Source organism: Taeniopygia guttata, chromosome 32 (genome assembly GCF_048771995.1).
Source record: "Taeniopygia guttata chromosome 32, bTaeGut7.mat, whole genome shotgun sequence".
Taxonomy (NCBI): Eukaryota; Metazoa; Chordata; class Aves; order Passeriformes; family Estrildidae; genus Taeniopygia; species Taeniopygia guttata.
Window position 1 is genome coordinate 3734621 of NC_133057.1, and position 16154 is coordinate 3750774.

General features: G+C 51.3%; 1 pseudogene; it reads left to right on the forward strand.

Moving 5' to 3' along the window:
* Positions 1 to 300: 300 nt before the first annotated feature.
* Positions 301 to 4902, forward strand: LOC140681156 (uncharacterized; annotated as a pseudogene).
* The last annotated feature ends 11252 nt before the right edge of the window (positions 4903 to 16154 follow it).

The following is a 16154-nucleotide window of genomic DNA, read 5'->3' on the forward strand; positions in this document are numbered from 1 at the left end:
CCCCGCGCCGCTCGGGTCTCCCCCCGCGGTCACCGCGCAGTCTGCGGACGGCTGGCTGGCGGCCACCGCCGCCCCCGACGCCGTCTGTGCCCGTGCCCGTGCGTTCGGAATGCAAGAGATCTCCGCTCCGACTTCCGGGTTTGCTCTACCGTCTCGCGCATGCGCGCTGCCATGGCCGCGGCGACAGGAGAGTCCTGCTCTCCGTCCAGCCGCCGGCCTGGCCAGCGCCGCTGCTGCGAACTGGGAGCTATTCCCCGGCACCTGCCGGACGGTGCTTTCGCACTCTCACGAATTCTCGTCATGGAACGCATCACCGGGCGCTCCGGGCGTCTGACCGCCCCATCCGCGCTCCCGCCGCCTCCTGCGTCCGCGTGGTTCCCACTGCCCCCCCCCCCCTTGCCTGCACCGCGGGCTGTTTTGAACTCCCCACCCGCGCAGCTGCGAGAGTTCTCTCCTCTCTCTCACTTTTCCCTCCGCTCTGCACTCACGACTGCACCCTCCCCCCAGGAGCCGCCGGCGCCGCTGCCCCCCCCACCGTGGGTTCGGACTCGGACAGTGGCCAGTCCCTTCCCCCACCGAGGGCTGCGTCTGTGCCTGGCTTATCTCTCACTGTCTGGGGATTTTCTGCAGCTGAGGAGCTTAGAAATTGAGATTTGAGGGAGTCTTGAGGAACAGTGTGAACCCGGAGACACAGGACATGATGAGACACCATCCCCCCCGATCCTCTTCAGGAGGCAATTTGCTTCCCCTGGTGAGGAAAATTGCCCGAAGCTGCTGGCTGGGCCATCTTCCTCCTTGTGCTCCCATAGGAGCCTTAGCTGTTTAGTCTAAAATGCCGCGTTGTGAAAATGACTGTTATTGTCCTTGCTGAAGGCAAAAGTTTTTGCGGCAGTCTTTTTTTTTTTTTTTTTTTCTTTTTCCTGTGGCTCAGTAATACAGTTGCTTATTGATCCCTTGCCAAAAATTTAACTCAAACAAAAGATGTACATCTGTGTGCGGGTTATTATACTGAACCCACAATAACAAAGCTTTCATCTCATTTGCGGCTATCTCTACCAGATGGGTAAAAGTCTTGCCCTGTAGGGCTGAAAAAAAAAAAATTTTTGTCTGTCCTTGGGAGCATCCCTTCCCCATGTTCTTAATTTCAACCATTCTCACCAAAAGCTGAGTCACCACGAGGTCAGTCTGGAGATGGCACTGTTCATCGTCCAGCAGGTCACAGGCGAGAAATCCCAGGCGCGCTTCTGGTTTTCCTCCTCCTGGCTGTCCTCCAGACGAGCTGTCTTGGTGAAGGTCAGGTTCTTATCTTCAGCTTTCCGCTCCCTCTCCTCCCGGAATCTGCCGAGAGCATTTGTGCTCTGTTCCTCTTCCTTTCTTTATTTTTTTGTTTTTCTCTGATGATGAAGGTTGGAGGTTGTTTGATGTTTCTTCTTGTTCTTCTTGCTGAAGCCCGCGCAGGGACGCCAGTTGTCGGAATCTGTGGGTATTGGTGATTCCGAGATTGTAGAAAGTCTCTGTCTTTCTGCCCCGTTGCCAAAGAAGAAGCCATAGTTCGTCTGTGCTGGTTTCAAGGTTGTTTATTTTTGCTTATCAATAACATGTTCTGCTGCCCTGCCGCAGGTCTGTCCTGCAGGGCAGTGTGCGGGGCTCTGCCCCTCAGTGGGATGTTACAAACATTATATACCAGAAATTACGTGTACTATATTTACAATAATGTGCCAATATCTATTATCTACATTGAACAGTGTGTCCCCAGCCTAAACCAATAGAAAAATGCCAACATCACCAAGAACATGGAGGTAAGGAAGAAGAAGGAGGAAGAAAAGGATCAGGCCCACTTTCCTCCATCTTAGAACTCCTGACCCCCCTGTACAAAGTAAAACCCCCCTGTACAGGTGTTAAAACCCCCCTGTACAATACTAAAAAATTTTACCCTCTAATTTGTGACTACTTTTACTATACCATCTAACCCTCTGTGACTGCTTGTTCCACCTTCAAAGTTGGTAATTCATTCCATGGTTCAAACTCAAAATCACAGCTGTTTTCAGCTGCTTGCCAGGGTCTAAAATGCTTCTGACCAAGGCCTGGAACCTCTAAAAATGTCTGAGGGACATTTTGAGTTCTGACAGGTAGCTATTCCCATCCCCCCTTCTCTCTCTCTCTCTCTCTCTCTCTCTCTCTCTCTCCTTTTTATTTCTTTTCTGACCCCACTATCGCATTCATTGGTTTTTGGCCCTTAATAAAGGTGCATCTGTTGTGATTAAACTGATAGTCCCCTGCTGTTTGTCTTTTGCACTTTGGGATCAGCTAACGAACCATCACGACACCCCGCTATAAGCGCATCGTGACATTAAATTGGCGTCACGGACAGGATTTCTGTCCAGGCAGAAAGGTGCAGGTTCTGTGTAGTCTGTAACAGGGGAAGAACGTTTCTCTCCAGGTGCACCTAGCCTGCCAGTCCAAAAAACTGAGCATGGTCTAGAAAGCAAGGGGGGAGATTCGAATTTCCCGCAGACTGCACATTGCCTAGGCGAAAAAAGCACCCACACTGTCTTCAGAAATTGCACAAGATCTCTTAGTGCGAAAGGCGGGACACTGTGTTGTTTTATGTTTGAACTGTCTGGGAAGGAAGGGACAACTTGAGGAAACTAAGCAGAGCCTCCCAGGCAGATTTTGTCTCTTCACTCACCCAGGGAAGAGAAGGGTGACACAGCGAAGGCTGTGTGCTTTGTGTAACTTAAGTTTGTACCTCCCTGCCGTGGTTTTGGTCCCTTCACAAAATGAGTAATAATCTTAATGCTAAAGCTAAAGATGAATTTTATGCTCTACTAGCTAAATACAATGCCAAACCTTCCTCAGGAGGAGAAGAATGGGCACAAAGTAACTAGTTTAATTTAGGTAATGTGGTTGATAGAATATATGTTTTACAACATGATACAAAATTTAAACTGGGCAGAAATAAAACCATCTTATGCTCAGTTTTGGGAGCTTGTCTTACGGCAGCTGTAGAAACTCGCTTTGAGAGAAGAGGTGAGGAAATGCAATAATAGACTCCCTTCAAAACCTAGTTGAAATTTTGCAAAAACAATTAGATGAAGAATAAAGGAATTTTTTACAAGCTGCCCTTAAAAAGGAACAGATTAAAAATGCAAAGCTCACCAACAAACTAAAAGAAACAAAGGAAAAGGAAACTCCTCACATTAACCAAGTTTATCCTCACAAAGAACTTGAGGCAGTAAATAATTGTGGGGAACATTGCTGCTCTCATTTAAGACCCTTAATTAAAACAGAATATAACTATCTCAGTGATGATGATCTTGAACCCCACATCACAACCAAACACATACCATACACTGCCACCGAGTTAGCTGAGCTTAAAAGAAAATATGGACGCCTCCCATACGAATCAAAAACAGAATATGTTTTCCAGGTGTCCTTCACCGGTGGCAATCAAATTAAATTAACTGAACAAGAAGCCAGTGGGTACTGGGGACACGGTGTCTTCTTAACAACAGGAGATAAACGTGACTCGTGGTCCCTGACACAACGTGTGGCTTTTTGGGCTGGGTGAACAAGCCCCTTGGAAAGGGGAGATCCTGTAGCTATAATTAGCACCCCTGACCAACTCCTAGAAAGTGTGTCCAAAGCCACTTGTCTGCAAATGATTCACAGAAAGAAATTAATTCCTGGCTTTGAATCCCCAATGCAATTACCTGTGAAGCCTGAAATAATGACCCCTTTAATTTGTGGGCTTCCAGAAACACTCAAACCTACTGCCATAGCCTTACAGAAAACTACAGCAGCTGTATCTCCTGTAGAAAGACCAGACAGATTTCCTAGTAACCAGAACAACCAATTGGTTCCCCTTTATGACTTGCTAAGGAAAGGAGTAAAATGGGATTGGACTTCTTCTCAGGAAGAAGCATTGCAATTGCTGATTTTTGAAGTAACAGCTCATCAAGCTCTGGGTCTCGTTCATCCTACAGACCCCTTTCAGGTAGGATGGGGATTTGCTGTCTCAGGATTGACAGTACACATTTGGCAGCGGGGACCCGAGGGTCCAACAAGGCCTGTTGGTTTTTATTCCCATGGTTTCAGAGATGCTGAGAAAAGGTACACTACCTGGGAAAAGGGATTGTTTGTGGTCAGCCTGGCTCTCATTGAAGTGGAAAGACTTGCACTACAACTACCAATTGTATTGAGAAGCCCTTTCAATGATACTAAGACAGTCACTACTGGGACCCCCCCTCCTGACGGGGTGGCCCAGAGGGCCTCGGTAAGAAAGTGGTATGCTCAGATTGAACATTACTGTAACATCTTTACAATAACAGAAGGAGCTGTTAAAAATTTGGCAATACAAGAAACTGAGAGCTTGGATAGCAGCCAGGACAAACCTGCCTCTGTAATCCAAGTAGCCCCTCCTTTCTGCCCTGAACAATCAGCAAACTCTTGGTTCACTGATGCCTCTGCTAAACGAGAAGGGAAGGTGTGGTCATACAGGGCAGCAGCCCCCCACATTTCCTCTGGTGAACTAATTAATGAGGGAGAAAGCAGTTCTCAGGTCAAGGAGCTGAGAGCTGTCTGGAGTGTTTTCCAACAAGAAGCACAGAACGCCTCTCTTGTCTGTCTCTACATTGACTCCTACGCTGTGCACCAAATGATCCTGATAATCCAGCACATTACCCTGGCCAACCTGTTCTGGTGGACATCCCTTACTATAGGGCTAGTACCACTTGTGCTAAAACCCCCTCTGAATAAATGTGTATGGAAAGCCTCTGGTGCTCTAGGGAAAGAACATTGGATAAATACATGCAGGATAATTCCATCATTCTAACCTCTTCTGCCTCTCGCTGGCAGGATTCTGTTGTGTTTACTTTTACAGAAGAACTCCGAGGGACATGAAGACCACCTAATTCATGATAAAACTGGTAATACTTTCCTGCATCCTACCACAACCCCATGGCCAGAAACCAGCTGAGTGGTTGCGGTCTGAAATAATTGTGGTAGCATGCAGAAAAAGTGAAAAGATCTCTTTAAGCACAAAAAGGTTTGTACGCACCGAAGCGTACAGGATTGTTGACACAATTTCACATTAACACAAACTGCAGAAGTAGTTTGTCTTTGGTCCAAAAATACTGAAGCGCTTTCTTTTAAGTTTAAAGAATTGATTTAAATACTGGGGAGAACTTGATGTTAATGTTGTGATACCTACCATCCAACCACCAGTTATGCTTACCCCAAAAATTTCTATAGTTGGACCATATATAATCAGGAAAACTGGCCAACAACAAATATTGTTCAATCCAGCATGGTCTCTTAAGCAAGTTAAATTGCTAATGCAAAGCAATGTCTCTGAAATTCAGCCAGCTTGTTCACCTTTCTTGCAAACTTCTTTCCAGGGGTGGACGACCTGGTTACAACAGTGGAACCCTTCTAAAACACGGATGCCAAGAGACATAACTGGTGTTGTGGGAACAGGATTGGGAATTCTAAATAGTATTAATTCAGAAGTATTATTGAATAAATTGGCTGCTACAACTAAAGATTTGACCCAATTACAACAACCATTGCAATCGTCCTTATCAGCCTTGGGAACGCATCAGTGGTTGCTAACAAACATATTACCAAATTGGGAAAAGGTAAATATGAATGACCACGAATTGATAATTGATGCACTCAATGCTACACAAAGCAACGTTTCCTTAGCCCTTAGCTGCATCCAGGCACAATTATGGATGCAGTCCGTTGCTGCTTCAATTATAAGAGAAGGTGAAGAAGGCACGTTTCCTATGGAAATTCGGAAAATAGTTTGGGACAGTGCCACTGACTTTGAAAAAGATTTCCAATCCTGGTAGAATTTGGTGAACTTCACTTGTGACCCCACTGCAAACTTAGCCACAGCTTTTGTGTTAACCATACGCAATGCCTCCGTGCATTCAATATTCCCCATTATTGCATTAGGATTGAATCATGATGGAGCCACTCTCTATCCTTCCGAGCATAGAGAACGGGCCCGACAAATTGATGATAAATGGCAAACTGTTAACTTAGAATCTTGTATTGTCCGAGAACAACAAGGGTTCATCTGTGAAGGCAATGCAATTATAGCTCAGGAAATTTGTCTGGACACTGAACAAAATATCTGTCACTTTGAAATCCATCCTAATGAAACTCCTAAAACATTCCTTGTATATATAGGCAATGGATGTGCATGCTTTAGAACTGCTTGTAACACAGTGTATGTAGAAGACACAGTAGCAGATACTAAAAATCATTCAAATTTTTGTGCTTACAATTTCACTAAAATTACAGGATGTGATTTTTCTTTTGAAGCTCCAGTTACTTCATATCAACTTTTAGAATCTAATTACACGCTGATCCATAAGCTATTGCCTACCCCCATTGGAATGAATTTTACTCTGGTAAGGCAATTGTTGCTTCACCAGGACTTAATTGAAATCTTAGGAAAAATCAAGGAGAACGGACAGAAAACACTGGTAACTATTCATCATGATGTACAAGAAATACATCGGGTTATAGAAAGGGTGAAAAGTGATGCAGAACATAGGTGGTGGGATACACTTTTTGGGTGGTCACCTACTGCTACAGGTATCCTGAACAAATTGTGTCATCCCATTGTTGTCCTTTTGATTTTAGTTTTGATTGGCTTTGCTTTATCAGCAGTCTTGCTTATTATGAATTGGAGAATGATAAAACAATTAACAAAATTGACAGCTATAATTAATGCACACCACTTGGCCGATGTGCTTTATACTATAGACATCCCCAGGACTATAGACACAAAGCAATTATAAGATTAGAAGATTGTTTGTTTTACTCACTTAGAAAACCTGATTTGAATTCTTAAAGATTATTTTATTAGTTTATTATTAAAGAATTGTTTTATTATTATTTAATCAACTCATTGTTTATTGATTAGAAAATTGTTCCAATTAATATTGATTCAATTTATACTAATTATTGTTATTGTTTTACTATTTTCCGGGTTCTTTTCCTCTCCTTTTTATTTTTTTTTTCCCTTCTCTGGGATATGCTGCCAACACTAGACGAGTCCTGAAGACTTCACAACGACACTACAGAACCCTGCTGAAGATCTCTTGAGGGCAATCGTCAGTCACGGGGTGGTGTAAGAGGCCGTCTGAAGACCCTCACTCATTTGCCTGCCGATTGCCACGAGAAGGAACTCCCTTCCCCCACTGCAGTTCCGGCTTGGAGAAGGCAACAGTGCAGGTGCAGCCGCTGTACCGTTACGTTCTGTTCCGAACGAGGCCCAGCAAGAACTTGGCAAGGAGTTGGCAAGGACTTGGCAAAGACCCAGCGTGGACCCAGCACAGAGCGGCCTTCTGCAATTCCTGCTTCACTCTCCACCTTTAAGCCAAATGAACTGTTGGGATGACTGTGGTGGTCTCTCACTGAAGACCCCTCATCTGCCTCCTTACCACTGTGACAGACGGAGATCAAGAACCCTCTCCCCAAGGACTGAGACTGAGACCCCTACCACAGAGAGTGGTGGTGGGGGGAATGACATGACCTGTTCTTCTCCAGTAACTTCAATGGACTTATTCTTCATTGTGTTTGTTCAGCCTGGATGATTTTCTGTAGATACACCTGTTCCCCCCCATAGCAATTTCAATAGACTCTCATTGTTCTGCATGTTCCCCCCTTTCCCTCTGTGGACTGTAACTGAATCCCTGGGTTGGGCAGGACTTTGGAGACTCTCTCCAACACAACAAGACAGATCCCCATCGTCCGGACCACTGAGGACCTCGCCTGTGTTGGTAGCTATTCCCATCCCCCCTTCTCTCTCTCTCTCTCTCCTTTTCATTTCTTTTCTGACCCCACTATCGCATTTATTGATTTTTGGCCCTTAAAAAAGGTGTATCTGTTGTGATTAAACTGATAGTCCCCTGCTGTTTGTCTTTTGCACTTTGGGATTGGCTAACGAACCATCACGACACCCCGATATAAGCGGATCGTGACACTGGCGCCTTAGAGCAAGAGGCTCTCAAGGTTCTGCCTCTGGTAAATGCCCATAGCGAGGCAGTTCCCCACTCCTGGTGTGGCGCCGGAGTTCTGAGAGCTAGACTGAGTTCTGGTAGTGACTTCACCAACCTACGGAACGTCCCTTCTTCAGTGCCTGCTCTGGTGCCCTGCCATCTCACACACCAGAGTGTGATTCACATACTGCAGCCCAGAGTTCGGTTTTTGCAACATTGAAATGGGTGTGGTCAGCAGGATTGCTGGGGATAAATCGCTGCAGAACTAAACAAAATGTGTGCACCATCCCAAGCTGGACTTAAATAGGCACAGGAATTTTGGAAAGATGAGGACAAGATAGCAGACAACAATGTAAAAGTCAGCTGAAAATAAAAGGAGGAAAGGCTGAACGTGTGATTTGTGCACATTTGGGGGTTTATTTTTCTTGGGTGCAAAGCAAAATTAGAACGTGCTAAGTGCCCAAAAGACTGAAAATGTGGAATGTCCTCCATAGCAGAGTGGTAAAACAATTTTATTGTGCTGGAACAGTGGCAGTTTGAGCTGGTGCCTCTGGGGGACCCTGAACAAAGAACCTCTTGGCTTTTATACCCTCCCAGCTGAAGTGTGACAGTCTGGGGCCTTCCTGCTGTGTCCAAGTGGCTGGTCACTGGCTGGCACCACAGGTCCCCAGGTCCTCTGCTGAGCCATCCCTCTCCTACAGTCAAGTTTAGTCTGTCACCTGTGGCTTTTCTCTCTGATCCACCACTTCCACGGTGTCTGTCCTGGAAAATGCTTGCCCAGCTCAGCTGGACACCGAGGTCAGCACTGGCCACCTTCCCAATCCTCGGGAGGTAAGGACGGCAGCTTTGGGTTCGGAATTCCTGAACCCCAGGGAGAATTTGATGACGATGAAAAAGGCAAGGAGTCGTCTTTTTCAGGGATTTGTAATCCAACCTTATTTAGCAGCTCAGAAGAACTACCTCCATCACAGAATAAACTGCCTGCAAAAGCGTCGAGCAGGCTTTTGCACAGGCTTATAACAGTGGGTGGCAACCAGGGGATGGCCCTACGTGGGCCAATGAGATCAAACAGAGGTGTGGAAATCTGGGTAACATACATAAAGGAGCACCAATGGGGAAAGAGGGTAGGAGGAGACCTGTCTGTCCGGCCTATCACTTGACGTTCTGGGTAGAACCTTCCAGATAGAAAGGAAGGGCTGCCGAGTGATGGACAGGTCCAGGGGTGGGGTCCTCAGAAGGGCAACATTTCAGGGGAGGAGGGAAAGGAGGATTGACATAGGGATGGGAGGAGGCAAGGGAGGGCAGGACCCCTTACAAGGGGGTACAGGACTAAACCAATGAACAAACCGAACAAACTAAATAACACAATACAGCACACCACCAGGACCACAAGAGCACATCGTCCTGAGGACGTAAAAATGACTGTTCTTGCTGGAACATTGCTGTTGCGTGACACCCTGCAGGCAGAGCGGGCAGCTGTAGGGATGTTGACTTGTTTCCCTGGTGCCAGCCGTGCAGCATGCATCAGAGCTCCTGGGTGTTGGTGCTCGCTGGGACACGGCCCGGCACCACGGCGAGTTACAAAGCGTCTTCAAAGAATCCCCACACATTGAACCATATGATTTAGCCTGGGATTTTAAGTTGTTTCTCAACTTGAAGAGAGCCTAAACAAGCCTGTAAAAGGCCTAAACAAGTCTCCTATGAATTCTCTCCCTGGCAAGTTCAGTTCCACCCCGAATGGCCCTCAGCATTCTCAAGGCAGCGGCAGGAGCCGGGTGCTGACCCAGAGCCCCGTTGGGCAGGGAGAGCGCGGCACAGAGCGAGCCCTTGGTGCCCGGGATGGCCACAGGCCTAGGAGAGCCGGGGGGGCAGCGCCAGAGCCCTGCTCAGGGCCCCCCTGGCTCCTCTGGCATCGGTTCCATCCCCACGGGCGCTGAGCGGTGCCGGTCCCGCCGCTCTGCCTGCGGGGCTGTCTGTGCCAGGCCCTGATGGAGGCAGGGCTGCGGCTGTGGCCCCTGGGCTCGGGGTGCTGCCTGCCCGGCACTCAGCATCGTCCGTGCCGTGCCCGTGCAGCGCGACCCGGCGGGGCAGCTCCGCCTCGCCCCCTCACCACAGCCATCCTGGCACGGCGGCTGCCCCTGGGCCGCGGCAGCCCCGAGCCGGACGGGCCCGGCAGGGAACCCGGGAGGGCTCCGTCCCCTGCGTGCCTCAGAAGAGAGTCCAGCCCCACTGTGTGCAGCAGGAGGGACGCAAAGCACCGGCACGCTTAGCAGAGTCCACAGCCCTCTCCACATCTGAAATGAGACCCCAAAACCCCGTCCTGTGCTCAGCAGAGACCCCCAGCCCCCTGCACACATTGGGACAGATCCCAGTCCCCCTGCATGCCTCACAGAGGACTCCAAATCTCATGCATAACTTCAAGTGGACCCCAGTGCCCTCCATGTCTCAGAGGGAACCTAAATTATCCCTGTGTGTCTCACAAGGGACCCTAGCCCCTCGTGCACCTTATGGGGTACCAAGCCCCCACACGCCTTATGGGGAAGCCCGGGGCAGCGACGCCAAGTGTTTTGGCCTGGAAATCAAGTGTGGTTGCAACTGGGTTGTTGTGCCTCTGGGGCTGTTTCTCAGCCCCATCAGGCCCCAAGGCCACACAGCCCTTCCCTTCCCTTCCCTTCCCTTCCCTTCCCTTCCCTTCCCTTCCCTTCCCTTCCCTTCCCTTCCCTTCCCTTCCCTTCCCTTCCCTTCCCTTCCCTTCCCTTCCCTTCCCTTCCCTTCCCTTCCCTTCCCTTCCCTTCCCTTCCCTTCCCTTCCCTTCCCTTCCCTTCCCTTCCCTTCCCTTCCCTTCCCTTCCTTTCCCACACTCGCCAGAAGAGCAGACCCTGTGCAGCACCCTGGATTGGTGATGGCCCATCAATTAGGTCCTACCAACTGTGTGTTAATTGGGGAGGAGCTTTGTTTTGCCTGCTGGCATTGCTGCTCAGGCTGTGTCTTTGCAGATGTTCTTGATGGCTTCTCTCTTTTCCTGGGCATGCTACTGGAGGATGTCCAGGCCCAGATGATCCCACTGAAGGAGATGTGCCCTCAGCCCAGGGATGCTCAGCATGGGCTCCCCCAGCCCCTCAGGGCCCCGCTGCTGGTCACAGCAGCCCCTGCCTGGCTCCTGCCTGCCCTCACCGTGGGCATCCATGGCTGCTCCTGGCCATGGAACTCAGCCAGTGCTGGTGCCGGCTGGGCTTTGCTGTTGGAAACACCTGGACATATCTCTGACAACTCTTATTACTATATTTGAACATAAAATATGGGCCAAGCCCTGCCCTGGCGGCGGGGCCTGCCCGCCTTCAGTCATGCTAGGGGAACAGGACCAGGGGGCTCAGGGGCAGAGGGTCTCGTTGTGGACGGGTTTGTTTTGGGAATGGCTCAAGATGGTCCAGAAGCTGCGGCAGGGCAGATGGGGACAGACGTGAAGAGCTGGAAACACAGGTCAAGTTCACTCTGCCAGACTTGTTAGGCTCGTCTCCTGGCGATGCACAGCAGCACCTTGGGAGAGAGCAGTGGCTGAGGCCCCAGCTGCCAGTGGCACACAGGGAGCCTCCTGCACAGCAGGGCCCAGAGCTGGCAGGGCTCCCCAGCACGGCTGGAGCGGCTGGCACACCTTGGCCCAGCTGGACAGCTGACCCTCAAGGCCCCGGCGAGCAGGGGACGGCTCTGGGCAGGCTCCCTGGCCAGGAGCGGGCCCCAGAGCGTCTCTGCCTTTCAGGGGTGATCTCGTCCTTGCTCTTTCTCCTCCCCACCTTGCTCTGCCTCTGCCCTGTGCCCCTGGGGCTGCTCTTGGCCAGGCAGCCTCAGTGGGAGCCAGCACTGGCTGCAGCCCCAGCAGGCCCCGCAGGACAAGCCTCAGCAATGAAGAGGCCAAGGAAAGCACTGGGCACAGCAGAGCCCTCAGCCGAGTTCTTTGGACAGCTATGGACTGGCCACAGCTCCACTGCAGCCTCACTGGGAATCTTCCCTGATTTTTAGCAGCCTTTAAAGGAAGTGGTTTGAGATTGAGATCAGCAAAAAACTCACCATTTTTACTTACAGATATACCAGATTCCGACAGAGCACATCATCAGGCCAAGTGCTGCACCAGCCACAATGACCATCAACTTCATCAAACAAGATGTTCCCTGGCAGAAATCTCTTCTCATGCTTTTCCAGATTTTGTCAGCACGTGTTGAGGTGCCAGCTGCATCTTGGGAGCAATGGGGAGCATGAGCCATTGCTCTGCTGCACTGCTGAGCTGGCAGCAGGGTGGATACGGCCAGGACATTCTCGCTCTCTGTTTCCCCCTGAGCTGGGGCCTGCAGGCACCTTGCTGCCTCTTGGCACAGGACTGCTCAGTGCCCAAAGCCCTGAGCCTGCATGCAATAATTCCTCTGTGCTGTGCTGTGCTGCTCCCAGCAATACTTGTCAAAGAGGTGGATAAAGACAAGGAAAATGCCCAGAGTTTTGGAGCTGCTCCAAAACTCCACCCTCCAGCAAACAGGTGCCTCTCTGCATCTCCCCAGAGAGTAGGAAACTGCAGGCATCTCAGGCCCATGGTGCAGCTGGGCCTCCCTGTCAGCTGGTGCCAAATGCCTTCCTGCAGAGGCTGGGGAGAAGCTGCAGCCAGGCCAGGCTGGGAAACAGCCCTGCAGGCCGTGAGAGCAGCAGCGGGGCAGCGAGGCTGCCATGGATCCCTTCCTGCTGTGCCAGGCACGGCCTGTCCAGATCTGCAGGGACAGCCCCCGGCTGCTGCGTCCCAGGGGAAGGGGGAGGGAAATGCACCCACCATGCTGTCTCTCCAGATCACTCAGGATTTCTTCAAGATGTTTTGATTCCTCCCTGGATTTACTCCTTCCTATATGTTTGTTCTTTCCTCTCAGGGGACCTTAAGAGAAATATTTCCATTTCCCAGGCATGGATACCACAAAACCCGTGCTCAGCCTGTGGAGTCAGCAGGGACACACTACTCACCCCTGCGATGGAAGCTGGGCTTGCGAGCAACATGCACCAAAGGACCTGAGAAAGTCTTCTCTGCAGCCACACCTGTAACTCAACAGCCACAGAAGCCTCTGTCATCTCTGCAGATCTGCACGGGCAGCACTGAGCCCCAGGAGCGGTGAGGGGATGGCCCAGGGCGAGGGCACACCCGTGCGTGGTTCTGTCCTGGCACCTGCAGCGATGCCCCCCTGGCCGAGCTTTGGGCTCTGAGCTGGCAGCTCTCGCAGGGGGAAAGGCCTTGACCTACCCTCACCATCTCCCCGAGGCTCAGTAATGGCTATGAGTTGGGAATCCAGATCCTCTTCACCCTCACGTTCAGCTGCAAAGAAAGGCAGGACAGAACACCTCCAGGGACACTGCTGAAGATTCTCCTTCAGGCTGCAGTGGCAGTGAGTGCCCCTGGGCGATTGGAGCCCTCCAAGGCATTCCCTCAGCTCTGCCTTCCACTCAGGAGCAGGGGCAGGGGGACCACATGCCAGTGCTGGCCCCGCACTGGGATGGAAGGAGCCCCTTGTGGGGCAGCCAGGGGAGAAAGGACTCCCTGGAGCTGCCAGCAGCTCTAAACCCAGCCCCAGCCAAGGCCAGGGCTTGATAGCAGCAGCAGGAGCAGCTCAGGCTCCCTGGGGCAGGCAAAGGAGCTGTGAAAGGCTCAGGCCCGGGACACAGCCCTGGGCCCGGCCCTTCCCTCTCTGCTCTTCTCTGGGGCTGCACAGAGCACACGGAAGAACACACTGGCATTGCACATGGGTGGAAGATGGACAGCTAAATGCTCCTTCCTCCCACTGACAGTGATCCTCCTGTGGGATTGCTCTTGGGCACAGGAGTAGGAATTTGGGGGACAGGATTTCTAGAATACATCAAACTTCAAAGGATCTTAAAGGAAATCACACATAAATATTCCTCTGGACAATGATTTCTCTGTTAGGAAAGGGTTGCTGATAACCTACCTTCACCAGACTCCAAGATCCTTAAACCGTGGTTTATCACTCTTTCCAAACGCTTCAAGTTACGGTCCCAATCTAGAAAGGAGCTCAGATGGGAAATGTTCCATGGTGTGCTGGGATCCCCCTTCTATGAGGAAGTGAGCACTGCAAGGGGCTCAGGTAATGCTGTGAGCCCGCCCTGCCAAGCAGCAGAGAGGGCAGCTCAAGGCTCAGCAGGGCTCAGGCCCAGAGGCACAGCAATTACCTCCTGTGACTGTGCCTGGCAGCGCCTCCCTTCCTGCAGCAGAGGCTGCCAATGAGCCACTGCTTCCTCTGGGAAACTCAGCCTTCAGCACAGCCTCTCCTTCCATCTCTGGGGAAAGGAAAAGGGACAGCTGGATCATTTGGGCTGTTCCCCAGCAGGAAGGTGGCATCTTCAGGAGGCAAAGCTTGTCTCAGTCATGGATGAGATTCAGGATAAAGACCAGGTTACTGGGGCTGCTGCAGGGCCCACCCTCCTCCAAACATCTGCCCCTCCAGATGTGCTCAGTGACTGGGAAATTGCAGGGGATCTCAGGGTGTGCATGAGCCATGGTGCAGTTGGGGCTCCCTGTCAGCTGGTGCCAAATGCCTTCCTGCAGAGGCTGGGGAGAAGCTGCAGCCAGGCCAGGCTGGAAAACAGCCCTGCAGGCCGTGGGAGCAGCAGCGGGGCAGCGAGGCTGCCATGGATCCCTTCCTGCTGTGCTAGGCAGGGTCTGTCCAGATGTGCAGGGACAGCCCCCAGCTGCCGAGTCCCAGGGGAAGAGGGAGGGGAATGCACCCACCACGGCGTCTCTCCAGATCACTCAGCATCTTCTCTATGTGTTTGTATGTCTCTAGAGCCTTACTGTTTCCTGTAGGTTTGTTCCTCCCTCTCAGAGCACCTTAAGAGGAGTATTTGCATTTCAGATGGATGGATCCCACAAAACCATGGCTCAGCCTGTGGTGTCATCGGGGACACACTACTCACCCCTGCGATGGGAGACGGACTTGTGTTCAGCAACCAGGAAAGGAGCCTGAAATGTCCTCCCTGCAGACGCACCTGCAACTCAATAGCCACAGAAGCTTCTGCCAGCTGGTTCCTGCCAGGTTGTCAGTGATTATTCTTTTAGGAACATTATCAGTATACCTGCACGAGACTTAAGAGGCTGGAAATCTTCATGGAGCCAAGCTGCTGGAGAAGCCTTCCTAGCATGCTCATCTAGAAGGGAGCACAGATGAGAACCAGTTCCTTGTGTGCTGGCATCCCCCTCTGTTTGTGGGAACTTGGCACTGCAAGGGGCTCAGGGAAGGCCATGGGAGCCAGATGTGAAAGGACAAGGCCAAAGCTGCACAGGGGCCTGGGGAGCTCTGGGCTGTCTCTTGGCCAGTCTCCACACTTTGGTAGGCCCTGTGCCACATCCCTGGGAGGGCAGCTGGAGCAGCCCATGGGCCACGGGACTTCACTCCCTCCCACAGAGGAAACCCTCCCTAAACCCCAGGGGAAAACCATCCCCAGCGCTTCCCCGGGGAGCAGGGAGCGCTGTCCTGGGAAAGGGGAGCCAGGCTGCCGGCTCACCTGCTCCCCACACTTGCAATGGAGCAGCCTGGGCAGCCCTGGCAGGCAGGGCCACGGCCAGGAGGAGCAGGAGGAGGAGGCGCAGAGCAAGGGCCATGGTGCCTTGCCCTGTGCCAGTCCCGCCGCTCTTGCTGCCACCACTGTCCTGACACTGCTGTCCCAATGTCAGCACCACTGCTGCCACCGCCGCTGCTGCCGCAGCAGTTGTGCTCAAGGACTGCCTGCTCGGGCGTTGTGGTGCTCTGCAACCACGGAGCTCTGGGACCTCTGTGACCTCAGAGCCTGCTCTGACCTCAGCCTGCTGCGACCCCAGAGCCTGCTGGGGCCTCATGGCCTTAGCTGTACCCCAGAGTGTACCCCCTTTCTGTACAAATGGACTGCCCTGAGTGTAAATATTTTGCTTCATCCAAGGGCCATTGCTCAGCAAAACCTTTATTTTGCCTGCTGACATTGCTGGTCAGACTGTGTCCCTGCAGATGCTCTTGATTGTTGCAGTACAAATTTCATTTACTGTTTCCTTCTTAGGTGCTTCGTTCTGTTGTACCCCCATGTTCTCCCCGAGTTTGTTCACCCCTGGCTTTTACCCTCCCACAA